This window comes from Lithobates pipiens, unplaced genomic scaffold, assembly GCF_037356315.1.
Source record: "Lithobates pipiens isolate NorthernLeopardFrog02 unplaced genomic scaffold, aLitPip1_a1.2 Scaffold_22, whole genome shotgun sequence".
NCBI lineage: Eukaryota > Metazoa > Chordata > Amphibia > Anura > Ranidae > Lithobates > Lithobates pipiens.
In genome coordinates this window covers 248,073,658-248,087,181 of record NW_027507784.1, presented here as the reverse complement: position 1 = coordinate 248,087,181, position 13,524 = coordinate 248,073,658, and positions in this window count along the sequence as shown.

The window sequence follows — 13,524 nt, the reverse complement described above, 5'->3', positions numbered from 1 at the left end:
CCAGGAAACCGACACTCCACACAGCTAACCCTAGGCAGTGAGACATTGCCCAGTTCGCAGCTGCACAGATCAGGAAATGTCTCACTGCCCGTGATTAGCCATGTGGGGTGTCGGTTTCCTGGCGGGATCGGTCACGTGGGATTTCAAACATGCCCAAGCCCATCTCTAATGGTTGTAGGCAGTTGAGCTCCCTGTAGGTTGCTCAGCAGCATTGGAGCCTTCTCTGACATGCTGATTGGAATGGAATCCAGGTGATGCTCCTCTTCAAATCTAACATTAAATATGACCAAAGCCCATACCTTAATGGCACAGAGCTCACATGGCTGCTGAACATAAGGTTGATTCTATATATATATATATATATATATATATATATATATATATATATATATATATATAATTTACACACACACACACATTGTAGATATATATGTGGTTTTACTCTTGATTCTAATAAATACTGTGTTTATTAGATCTGACTGGGAACATCACCTGGATCTCAGCCCGATCGGCATGTCAACAGAGAAGGTTATACAGCATTACTGCTGCTAGGTGACCAACTGGGGGCTCAACTCTCTACAACCAATAGTGTCAGCCTTCCCCTGCATGCACCCATAATGTCACCAGCACCAGGTCCTAATAGACTGCCGCCACTGTCAAAGAGACAGACACCAGAACAGCACTGCCAATAGCAGGGGCAGGACAGCAAGAGGACGCTGGGGAACCCCACAGTGGCAGAATGCCAGGGCCCGGTCGCAAGTGCTACCTTTGTAACCCTGGTAGTTTTCCCACTGCTTTGGACCCTTATATTTTCCTTGTGTGCTGGTGACATATCTCTTGTTTTCTGCCAACATGGGGGACCCCAATACAGTAAGAAGGGGTCTCACTTCAGCGCATTTGAAAAGGTTCCATTGCGGGATTGTCATAAAGGGCTCTGCAGCAGAAGTAAAGGGCCCCAAGATAAATAAATATATATATATATATATATATATATATATATATATATATATATATATATATATAAAATTGCATTTTATAGTTGGCCCCCTACTTTTGTCCCTCCCCCCATGCCCCCCCCCCCTAAATATGAAAGCTGGATACGTCACTGTCTATTTGCCACTCTTCCATAAAGGCCAGATTTGTAGAGTGCATGACTAATAGTTGTCCTGTAGACAGATTCTCCCACCTGAGCTGTGGATCTCTGCAGCTCCTCCAGAGTTACCATGGGCCTCTTGTCTGCTTCTCTGATTAAAGCGGAGGTCCACCCTAAAGTGGACCTTCCGCTCATCGGAACCCTCCCCCCCTCCAGTGCCACAATCGGCACCTTTCAGGGGGGAGGGGGGTGCAGTTACCTGGATAATCCAGGTAACTGCACCCACTTCCGGGATAGCTCTCTGCGGAAAGGGGCGTAACTTACGCCCCTTTCCGCAAGTGCCCGCCCCTTCCCGCAAGTGCCCCGCTGCCTGCTGGGAAACACACAGATCCCAGAGGCAGCGGGGAGCGTCCTTATTGTGCAGCGCGATTCGCGCATGCGCAGTAGGGAACCGGGAAATGAAGCCGAAAGGCTCCATTTCCTGATTCCCATACCCAAGATGGCGGCGGCAGGACCCGACAGGCGACCTAGAGATCGGCTTCGGGTGCCGACATCGCAGGCGTGCTGGACAGGTAAGTGTCACTATTTTATAAGTCAGCAGCTGCAGTATTTGTAGCTGCTGGCTTTTAAAAAAAAAAAAAAACGCGGAGTCCCGGTGGACTCCCGCTTTAATGCTCTCCTTGCCTGGCTTGTCAGTTTCGGAGGACAGCCATGTCTTGGTAGGTTTGCAGTTGTTCCATTTTTGGATGATGGATTGAACAGTGCTCCATGAGATGTTCAAAGCTTGGGATTTTTTTTTTTTTATAAATTAACCCTGCTTTAAATGTCTCCACAACTTCATCCCTAACTTGTCTGGTGTGTTCCTTGGCCTTCACGATTCTGTTTTTTCACTAAGGTTCTCTAAAATACCTCTGAGGGTTTAACAAAACAGCATTTAAACTGAGATTAAATTACACACAGGTGGACTCTATTTACTAATTAGGTGACTTCTGAAGGCAATTGGTTCCACTAGATTTTTGTTAGGGTATCAGAGTAAAGGGGGCTGAATACAAATGCATGCCACACATTTCACATATTTATAAAAAAAAAAAAAAATGAAAACCATTTATCATTTTCCTTCCACTTCCCAACTACCGTATATACTCGAGTATAGGCCGACCCGAATATAAGCCGAGGCCCCCAATTTACCCCCAAAAAACTGGAAAACTTATTGACTCGTGTATAAGCCGAGGGTGAGACATGGCTGTCCATCCCTGTGTGTCCCTCCATCCCTGTGTGTGTGTCCGTCCATCCATCCCTGTGTGTGTGTCCATCCATCCATCCATCCATCCATCCCTGTGTGTGTGTCCGTCCATCCATCCCTGTGTGTGTATCCATCCATCCATCCATCCCTGTGTGTGTGTGTGTGTGTGTGTGTGTGTATTCATCCATCCATCCATCCCTGTGTGTGTGTGTGTGTGTGTGTGTGTATTCATCCATCCATCCATCCCTGTGTGTGTGTGTGTGTGTGTGTGTGTATCCATCCATCCATCCATCCATCCCTGTGTGTGTGTGTGTGTGTGTGTGTGTGTGTGTGTGTGTGTATCCATCCATCCATCCATCCATCCCTGTGTGTGTGTGTGTGTGTGTGTGTGTGTGTGTGTGTGTGTGTGTGTGTGTGTGTGTGTGTCCGTGCAGCCTTGTGTGTGTCCAGCCTACCTGTGTCCCAAGCCTCCGTCCCGAGCCGCCGTCGTCCCGAGCCTCCTCCGTCCCGTGCCTCCTCCGTCCCGTGCCTCCTCCGTCCCTTGTCGTGCCGATGGATCGCCGCTCCAGGATCGCCGCTCTTCTCGGCGGCCATTCTACAATTCAAAAGCCGCGCCTCCGCCTCCGCCTGTGATAGGCGGAACACTCAATTTCCCAGCAGCCTGTGTTCCGCCTATCACGGACATCCTCTCATACTCGTCCGTAGTATGAGAATGAGCGGATGTCCGTGATAGGCGGAACACTGACTGCTGGGAAATTCAGTGTTCCGCCTATCACAGGCGGAGGCGGAGAAGGAGGCGCGGCTTTTGAATTTTAATGTCCGCCGTCTGTCTGCTCGATACGCTGATCGAGCAGTCAGACAGCGGTGACTCGAGTATAAGCCGAGGGGGCACTTTCAGCCTCAAAAAAGAGGCTGAAAATCTCGGCTTATACTCGAGTATATACGGTATGTGCCACTTTGTGTTGGTCTCTCACATAAAATCCCCAAAAAATACATTTAAGTTTTTGGTTGTAACATGAAAAATGTGGAACATTTTAAGGGGTATGAATATTTTTTAAAGCACTGTAAAAAAGGCAAAAAAAGGGTATTTATATATTTTTTTATATCTATACCAAAATGTTTTGTCTTTCATTTCTATTTTAAACTGAATGGATTGTTTTAATAGGTGATCATTTACAATCAATTTAATCTCCTCTTCTCAAGAGAGAATAAATTCACTTCCTCTAATCTCTAACTGAGTTCTTCCATGCCCCTTATCAGTTTGATTGCTCCTCTCTGCATTTGCTCCAGTTCCGTCATTTGTACAGGGTTAAAATTATATCTCTCTCTCTGCCGTCGATACCTCTCTTAATACAAGAAGGTATTTTCCTAATTTTGGAAAATGTTGCTTGGCATGGCATGTCATTATTAAGTTTGTGATCTACCAGAACACCCAGATCCTTCTCCACCATTGACTCCCCCAGCTGTTCTCCTAGTATGTAAGATGTGTGCACGTTTCTAACCTCCAAGTGCATAACATTACATATATCAACATTAAACCTCAATTGCCACATAGTTGCCTAACTAAAAGGTGCATTGAGGTCGGCTTGTAAGTTGGAGACATCCTGTAAGGACATTATTCCACTGCATAGCATGGCGTCATCTGCAAATACTGAAATGGTACTTTTAATCCCAGACCCAATATCATTAATAAATATATTAAAAAGTAAAGGTCCCAACACTGAACCTTGGGGTACACCACTAACAACCCTAGACCATTCAGAGTATGAATAATTAACCATTACTCTCTGAATTTGGATGTTTATCCAGTTTTATATTCATTTACAAACTGATTTTTCCAAGGTTGTAGACTTTACCTTACACATTAACTATGAGTGGGGAACTGTGTCAAATGCTTTGTCAAATTCGAATTATACCACATCCACAGCCACCCCTCTGCCCAAGGTTTTACTTACCTCCTTATAAAAATCTGATTTGTCTGACATCTTCTGTCTTTCATGAATCCATGCTGTCTGTTACTTAAAAAGAAATTTCTAGCAAGTACTCATCCATGTGTTTTTTTATTAAATTTTCCAGTATCTTCCCAACAACAGAAGTTAAATTAACCGATCTATAGTTACTTGTTTAAGACTTTGATCCTTTTTAACTAGATGCTGACCGCCGGCCGTCAAATGATGGCCAGGCGGCGCACCTATTGTGGTCGGAGGCCGTCATATGACGTTCTCCCGTTTAAACAGGGAATGTGCACCATCATGCGCACGCATCCCTGTTCCTTCGGTGGCGGCGTGTCACGGAAACACCGCTCGCCACCGAGGGGGGTGAACAGCCATTGGACATGGCTGTTTACCACGTGATCGGCTGTGATGAAGTCAGAGTACCCGAGTACCTGTCACAGCCCATCAGAGTACCCGAGTACCTGTCACAGTCCATCCGAGTACCCGAGTACCTGTCACAGTTCATCTGAGTACCTGAATACCTGTCACAGTCCATCAGAGTACCCGAGTACCTGTCACAGTCCATCTGAGTACCCGAGTACCTGTCACAGCCCATCAGAGTACCCGAGTACATGTCACAGCCCATCAGAGTACCCGAGTACCTGTCACAGTCCATCCGAGTACCCGAGTACCTGTCACAGCCCATCAGAGTACACGCGTACCTGTCACAGCCCATCAGAGTATCCGAGTACCTGTCCCAGTCCATCTGAGTACCCAAGTACCTGTCACAGTCCATCTGAGTACCTACGTACCTGTCCCAGTCCATCTGAGTACCCGTGTACCTGTCACAGTCCATCTGAGTACCTATCACCGCCCCTTCAGAGTACCCAAATACCAGTCACCAGGCCATCAGAGAACCTGTCACCAGGCCATCAGAGTACCCGAGTACCTGTCACCAGGCCATCAGAGTACTCAAGTATTTGTCACCAGGCCATCAGAGTACTCAAGTACCTGTCACCAGCCCATCAGAGAATCTGTCACCAGGCCATCAGAGTATCCGTGTATCTGTCACCAGGCCATCAGAGTACCCGAGTACCTGTCACCAGGCCATCAGAGTACTCAAGTACCTGTCACCAGCCCATCAGAGTACCAGAGTACCTATCTGCAGCCCATCAGAGTACCCCAGTGCCTGTCACCAGGCCATCGGAGTACTCGAGTGCCTGTCACCAGGCCATCAGAGTACACGAGTGCCTGTCACAAGGCCATCAGAGTACTCAAGTACTTGTCACCAGGCCATCAGAGTACTCAAGTACCTGTCACCAGCCCATCAGAGAACCTGTCACCAGGCCATCAGAGTATCCGAGTACCTGACCCCAGGCCATCAGAATACCTGAGTACCTGTCACCTGGCCATCAGAGTACTCAAGTACCTGTCACCAGCCCATCAGAGTACCAGAGTACCTATCTGCAGCCTATCAGAGTACCCGAGTACCTATTTGCAGCCCATGCCTCATAGAATATACGTTGGGGTGTTTGCTTTCCAAAATTGGGTAGTTTTGGGGGTAATTCCATTGTCCTGGTGCTCCAGGACCTTCAAAAGTGTGATGGTAGGAATGAAATGAGATGTGTCGTTTATGCTCCTAGAACGCCTGAAGGTACTACTTCAATGTTAGGCCTCTATATGTGGCCAAGCTGTGTAAAAGTCCTACACATGTGGTATCGCCATACTCGGGAGGAGTAGCAGAATGTGTTTTGGGGTGTAATTTTTGCTATGTACATGCTATGTATTAGAAATATCTTATAAATGTACAACTTTGTGCAAAAAAAATGTGTTTTCATTTTTTTCCACATTTTCCCAAAACTTCTGGAAAAAAATGAACCGTTCAAAAGACTCATTATGCCTCACAGATTATACGTTGGGGTGTTAGCGTTCCAAAATGGGGTCATTTTATGGGCAATTCCATTGTCCTGGTACTCCAGGGCCTTCAAAATTGTAATAGGTGGCTGTGAAATGAGATGTGTCATTTTTGCTCATGGAACACTTGAAGGTACTACTTCAATGTTAGTGCTCTGTATGTGGCCAGGCTGTGTAAAAGTCTCACACATGTGGTATCCCCATACTCAGGAAGAGTAGCAGAATGTATTTTGGGGTGTAATTTGTTGTATGCATATGCTGTGTGCGAGAAATAACCTGATAATATGACAATATTGTAAAAAAAATAAAAATAAAATAAAATCTTAATATTGCAAAGAACTGTGGGAAAAAATGACGACTTAAAAAAACTCACCATGCTACTTACTTAATACCTTGGAATGTCTACTTTCTAAAAAGGGGTCATTTGTGGGGTTATTTGTACTTTCCTGACTTGTTAGTGTCTCAAGAAATGAGATACACCTGATGTACTGAAGGCCTGATCAGATGTGATCAATTTTCAGTGATTGGCACCATAGTTTGTAGACTCTATAACTTTCACAAAGACCAAATAATATACACTAATGTGGGTCATTTTTACTAAAGATATGTAGCAGTATAAATTTTGGCCAAAATTTATGAAGAAAAATTACTAATTAGCAAAATTGTATACAGAAACAAAGAAAACTGCATTTTTTTTCACAAAATATTTTTTTTTTTTATTTATAGCACAAAAAATAGAAAAAACACTAGTGATTAAATACCACTAAAAGAAAGCTCTATTTGTGTGGAAAAAAGGACGCACGTTTCATATGGGTACAGTGTTGCATGACTGAGTAATTGTCATTCAAACTGTGAGAGCGCTGAAAGCTGAAAATTGGCCTGGTCAGGAAGAGGTTGTAAGCAGGGCCGCTGTTAGAAATCATGGGGCCCCGTACAGCCTACCTGACAGGGCCCCTTTCAACCACGCCCTTGCCCCCACCCCTGACCCCGACTTGAAGTGAAATGCAGGTTTGTTGCCGTTTACATATGTGTGTGAAGCCAAAACATGTTTGCAATTAGTAAGCATGAAGGAGCAGGGAGCAGTTTACATTTCTTTTCAATTGTATTTTATTAATTACAAATAAAAAAAAATCTTACATTGTATCTTTACATTTTTTTTATTGTCATTTTTGCTTTCACAGGGGATGGACAACATTCCTTGTGATAGCAAGGGCCATAACAGGTCCTCTTTATAGGGAGATATGAGGTCTTTTAGACCCCATATCTGTCCTCTGGCCTCCAAAGCATCTGTTCAAGCTAAGATCAGTTTGATCATACGCTTGTTCAAGAGCATATCGTGATGATTGAGCATATCATTGATGATATCGAGATATCATCAACCTTCCAATCCAGCAACGATGGGAAGCAATTAAAGGGGATTGGTTTGGGGGGCAGTAAAAATGCAGCTCCGCTGCACGTTTATTGCTCCTCCAAAATAGTTTTTAAAGTAGCATGTTTCTTATTATCATCAGGTTACAATTATCACACAGGCATCACAGTAAACAGGGGCTCTATCATGAAGTTATCATGAATGTATCATGACTTTGTCACATGGCTGTTGAGTGCTGGCTTAGTTAACTTATGGCTGTATTGCATATAACAGACTGTAACAGTACAACCATAACAAAGTCAGCACCCAAAAGCAATGTAACACAGAGCCATGACAGAGACCCTGCTGTGCTGCCTGTGTGATGATTGTACCCTGCTTTGAGATATATAATAGGACACAGTGAGTATTCTTTCCCCTATTTCCCACTCACTGTGTCCAGTGCAGCCACGATCTCCTCCTGCTCTTCCCTGTCAGCCATTCAGCTTCTTCACATCTGGTGAGGATTGCAGCCGGGAGCCGAACGGAGAATCACAATATCACTCCGCCAGCCGGGACTAATAAAATAGTGGGGCGGCATGATATATATGCGCCCCGAAAATGAAGAAATAGTCCCTCTGTTGTGCTCCCCTCCTGAGCCCCTGCATTGACCAGATGAGGCGGAAGCAGGGAAGAGTTTAGAATTTTTTTTTTTTAATCCAGTAACAAATTGTTTATGATGCCCGGGCCCCACTGTGTAGCTGATCTGGGCGGGCCCAGTACATCAGGGCTGATTGTACTGCCCTATCAGCGGCCCTGGTTGTAAGTGCTCTGTATTGAGGTGGTTAAATATAAGCACCACATTGGCCTTATGTCAATCCAGAAGTACATTTACGAAGATCCTGAAACCCGCCCCTTTCTGTACTTTCCTCCATTGACTAACGTCCTTGCATTGTTTGTTTTCACAGAAATTAACACTTTCTGTGAACAAGGGAGGGGTGCATGAATGACAGGATCCTCACTCCCATTCATAGAACACATTCTATGCGAATTCAAAGAAAAGGATACGTAACACTTTTCCATCCATCGTAGTTTGACGAGCTGTATGGTGCTAACAGGGCCACCAACAGTTGAAATTTTAGCTGATTTAGCAGGAAATCAAAGGGTATATGACCAGGTTAAGTCTGTGATGAAAAATGATGTCAGTTACAGCAAAAGATTGTAGAAAACATTGGCAAGCTATCAAATGCATTGCCTGTGATGAGATAATAATTGGTGAGAAAAACCCCCATGTGTACTGTGTCTATACCTACACTGAGTAACACTGAGCAAAGTGCCCAGCAATTCTGCATTCAAAAAATTGCAACCACTATGCCCCAAATGTTTTCATAGCATGCATGATGACTATCACCATGAAGAAAAGTAGCAATTTTTTTTATACTGGATTGTCAAATATACACAGGTATCAGCATCAACCAAATCAACATGATTTGCCTTTAATTCTGGTATTATCTAAGTGGTTTGCTCAGCTCAAACAAACATATTAATATATATACTGAGCAAAATTATAAACATAAAATATCTGTGTCTGCCCCTATTTATCATGAGTTGAACTCAAAGGTCTATGAATCTCTTGAATGTGAGCATTTTCCCACTCAAGTCGGTTACAACGACAAAATGCAGTCAGGACAAGACCCCAATGAGGACGAAAAGCATACAGATGACGAGCTTCCCTGAGACAGTTTCTGACAGTTTTGCAGAAATGCTTTGGTCATGCCAAACAGCTTGTTGAAGCAGCTGTCCGGGTGGCTGGTCTCGTAGCTGAAGATTCTGGATATGGAGGTCCTGGGCTGGTGTGATTACATGTGGTCTGCGGTCTGCGGTTGTGAGGCTGTTTGGTTGTACTGCCAAATTCTCTGAAGTGCCTTTGGAGATGGCTTATGGTAGAAAAATTACCATTCAATTTGAGGGCAACAGCTCCGGTGGACATTCCTGCAGTTAGCATGCCAATTGCATGCTCCCTCAAAATTTGCTACATCTGTGGCATTGTACTGTGTGATGAAACTGCACATTTTAGGGTGCCCTTTTATTGTGGCAAGCCTAAGGCACACCTGTGCAATAATCATGCTATCTAATCAGCATCTTGATATGCCCCACCTGTGAGGTGGATGGATTATCTTGGCAAAGGAGAAGTGCTCACTTAGACCCCTTTCACACTGGGGTGCTTTTTAGGCACTACAGAGCTAAAAATAGCACCTGCAAAGCATCCTGAAAGAGCTGCTGCTGTCTGTCCAATGTGAAAGCCCCGAGGGCTTTCACACTGGAGCAGTGCGCTGGCAGGACGCTAAAAAAAGTCTTGCTAGCAGAATCTTTGGAGTGGTGAAGGAGCGGTGTATATTACACTCCTTCACCGCTCCTGCCCATTGAAATCAATGGGGCAGCGCAGCTATGCTGCCGGCATAGCGGTGCTGCAGCAGCACTTTGTGGTGGTTTTAACCCTTTTGTGGCTGGTTTTTAACCCTTTCTCGAACACTAGCAAGGGGTAAAAGCGCCCTGCTAGCGGCCACATAGGGCCATGAAATTGATGGTAAAGTGCCACTTTTCCGCTGACGCACCCACTACCCCAGTGTAAAAGGGGCCTAACACAGATTTAGACAGATTTGTAAACAATATTTGAGAGAAATAGGCCTTTTGTGTACATAGAAAAAGTCATAGATCTTTGAGTCCAGCTCATGATAAATATGGGCAAACACAAAAGTGTTGCGTTTATAATTTTGCTCAGTATATATAAATACTGTATATATATATATATATATATATATATATATATATATATATATATATATATATATATATATATGGCATGCATTTCAATAGACCAGTAAAAAATACAAAAAATCAAGAAAGCTGTGCTGCATTGGATTTCGGTTGCTTAATATGGCAGAGGAAGCCTCATGTCCACAGCTGAATATTGCGTACGGAGATTACAAAACATTTTAAGATGGCACTCTACGGTAAGAGGGGCGATACTTGAAGCATGTCGAGAATGGAGCACTGTATGGGCACTGTCATTTATTCTCAGGAGATTAAGCAATCTCACATATTCAGTTGCAGGAAGCTTACTCAAGCAGAGAGGAAAAAATATATATAAAAATCTAACCCATGCACAGCTACACTGAAAAGCCTGCAACACTAGAAATGAATAAACAACCGCAATTGTACTTTAAGTTCATTTGTTTGATTTGATTACAGTTAGATGACATTTCTAATAAAAATATCTTACACAAAAACAATGTATGTAATACTAGTGAAAGCTAGTAGTAGTTTAGTATTGTATAGTATTTGTATACTTTAGCTTTTTTTGGCAGCTGATAGCATAAAAACACATTCAAATAGGAGAAATTAGTCCAGTAAAACTACATGTACATTCATTCTATGTGAATACTGGTAAATTTGAATGTAACTAGGCTGTTTTCTTCCCAGGTTGGATGTCCTTCTTTCATAAACACAGCATGAATCATGAAACTACCACATTATGGCCACTAGGTGGAGCTGATCACCATAGAACATAAATTATTATTTACTATATTTGTCAGCTCTATTTGGTGGTCATAATTTGTATTTTCTTAATCTGAGCTATTCTTATGAATGAAGTGCATCTGACCTGAAAGGAAAATAGCCTGGTAACATTCAATGTTGCTGCCATTTCTACAGAATAAGTAAATATGCAGTGTCACAGGATAAATAACTCCTATTTGAACATGTTTTATCTGCCAATTGCTAATAAAAAAGCTAATATATACAAAAAAAAAAATGTGGGGACCTGTTTGCAGCTGAATTATTTGCATATGCTCTGCAAATATTTTATGTGAATTAACCATGTAGTAGAATTCAAACATGGACTCTTAAAAAGTTGTTAACATGTTTTAGATTTTTAGATTTTTTTTTTCATTTTGTTTTAAAACTTTTTTATTGGGGAATAATCACAAGTGGTACAAAAAAAGGATTACATCCTATAACAGAGACAGACATCGTCTGCATAAAATGCAGAGCAATGTAAAATGTATGAGCTTACAGTGATCACAGGATCAGATGAATATGACTAGTAAAAAAAGTAAAATCACCACAGGGGAAGCTGCTTATTAAACAATAAGATTCCTATTACACCAAAAAAAAGAAAGAAAGTGACTGCAAACAGTGATCAGATGATCAGTCCATACTAAATCTCAAGAACGACTTAATCAAAGATGTTACAATTATCAAACCAAGGGTTCCACTTTTTTTTCATAGTAAGGCACTGTATGGTACAAAACATTTTCTCAACACTACTGGTAGACCGCCCTCTCAATTTAACTTGTGAGAGGGGGAATGAGGGGGTTTTCAAGATTTTTACTTTATTTTTTACTGAGTTTTAAATTTTTACTTACCTGTACTTGTTTACAGGATTGACTATTTAGAAGAAAAAATACTGTTGTAGGAAATAATACCTGTCCTGACAATGCACCGCTTTTGTGAATATCAGACAACAAACTAGACTTTATACATAATGCAGTCCCATCCAGTTGCAGTTTGCTATCAGTAATTAGAATCTTACCCTGGGCCTCACAGTGCAGATAAGTGAATTATAGAAGTGAGTAGATGTCACTGCAACTCACAATGAAAAACAGTAGCCTATTTTGACTTTATGTACAGTAGGTGTACTGATGGTGTTGATCCTGTCCATAGTTCTTCTTTAAATTAGACTGACAGATAAAAATGATAGAGATCATTTATATAAGCCATGGTGAAACTCACATGAAAAATAACTCGCTTGTCTGCCGAGAAAAAAATTTGTAATCCACAATTTCTTTAGCAAACACAGTCTAGATATATATTTTCAGAAGTCTTTATTAAATGGATTAAGGATTTATGTATAATATGACTTCAAGCTTCCAGTCTCCAGAATTATAAAGGTATATCTTGAATGACCTTGAAAAAAAAGCCATTTCAGAGTCATTATCCCTTCTGCCTTTCTTGCGTATTTACTTTATTGCCACCAGATTGAGTCAAAAGGGAAATCCTTCCAAACAAAGGGTTTAATGTCTATTAGTTTTTAATTTTGTGTGTTTCACACATGACAAACACTGTCCTTTCAGAAGATAAGTAAAGACAAAAGATCATCCTCTGAAGCCAGTAAAGTAAATCTCACACATTGCATTTAACTATACTAAACCTGGCTTTGTGCTCATATCTGTGGATTTTTTTTTCCTTTTTCTTATGTAGTTGTTTAGTCATACAGTAGGCATAAAAAAAAAAAAATATGTTGCTCTATATACACCTAATGATGATGCCTTTTTGTAAGAGTTCTACCATTTGTATCATGCAATTATTTTCAGAAAAACTTGTGTTTGAATATTATTTACAGCCAGGCTGTCTTCCAATTTAAAGCTACGTTTAATTGTGCAGACCAACAAACAAAAGTTTCATATTTATTTAACTGTAGCACCATCCTCAAAGGAGCCGCTTGAGAATGGTAGGTCCTATGCTCTGCCCCTCAACCCCAAGAACAGTCTCAGTCCCTCTGGCACACCTGGCAAATAAATGTTATTGTGAACACAACAGCAAATGGACACAAGCTGTAGTGAATCAAAAAGTATTTTTACTGAGAGACCTTTTAGTATAAAAGCAACAGCAATAATATAACCAGTAGTAGTTAAATATATTCAACTCTGTTATTGAACAGTATAGCACAAAGACACATGCAAATTATAAATAGCACTGTTTCAAACACTTGAAAGTCATAAAGGGAAACAGGGATGGCTTGTTGCAGGTCAGTCTATTTCCCTTAAACCCTGGAATTACAGGCCCCAGGTATATGTGTGTGGTACAATATTCAACAATGATATCAACCTTAGGAAGAAAGCTTGAGTTCTTCCTTAACAAGTTTAAGTGTTTGTCCCTGTGTCGCTGCAGGCCTGAATTGGTACTGAGAGTTCTTTTCCCTTGTAATGGGGAA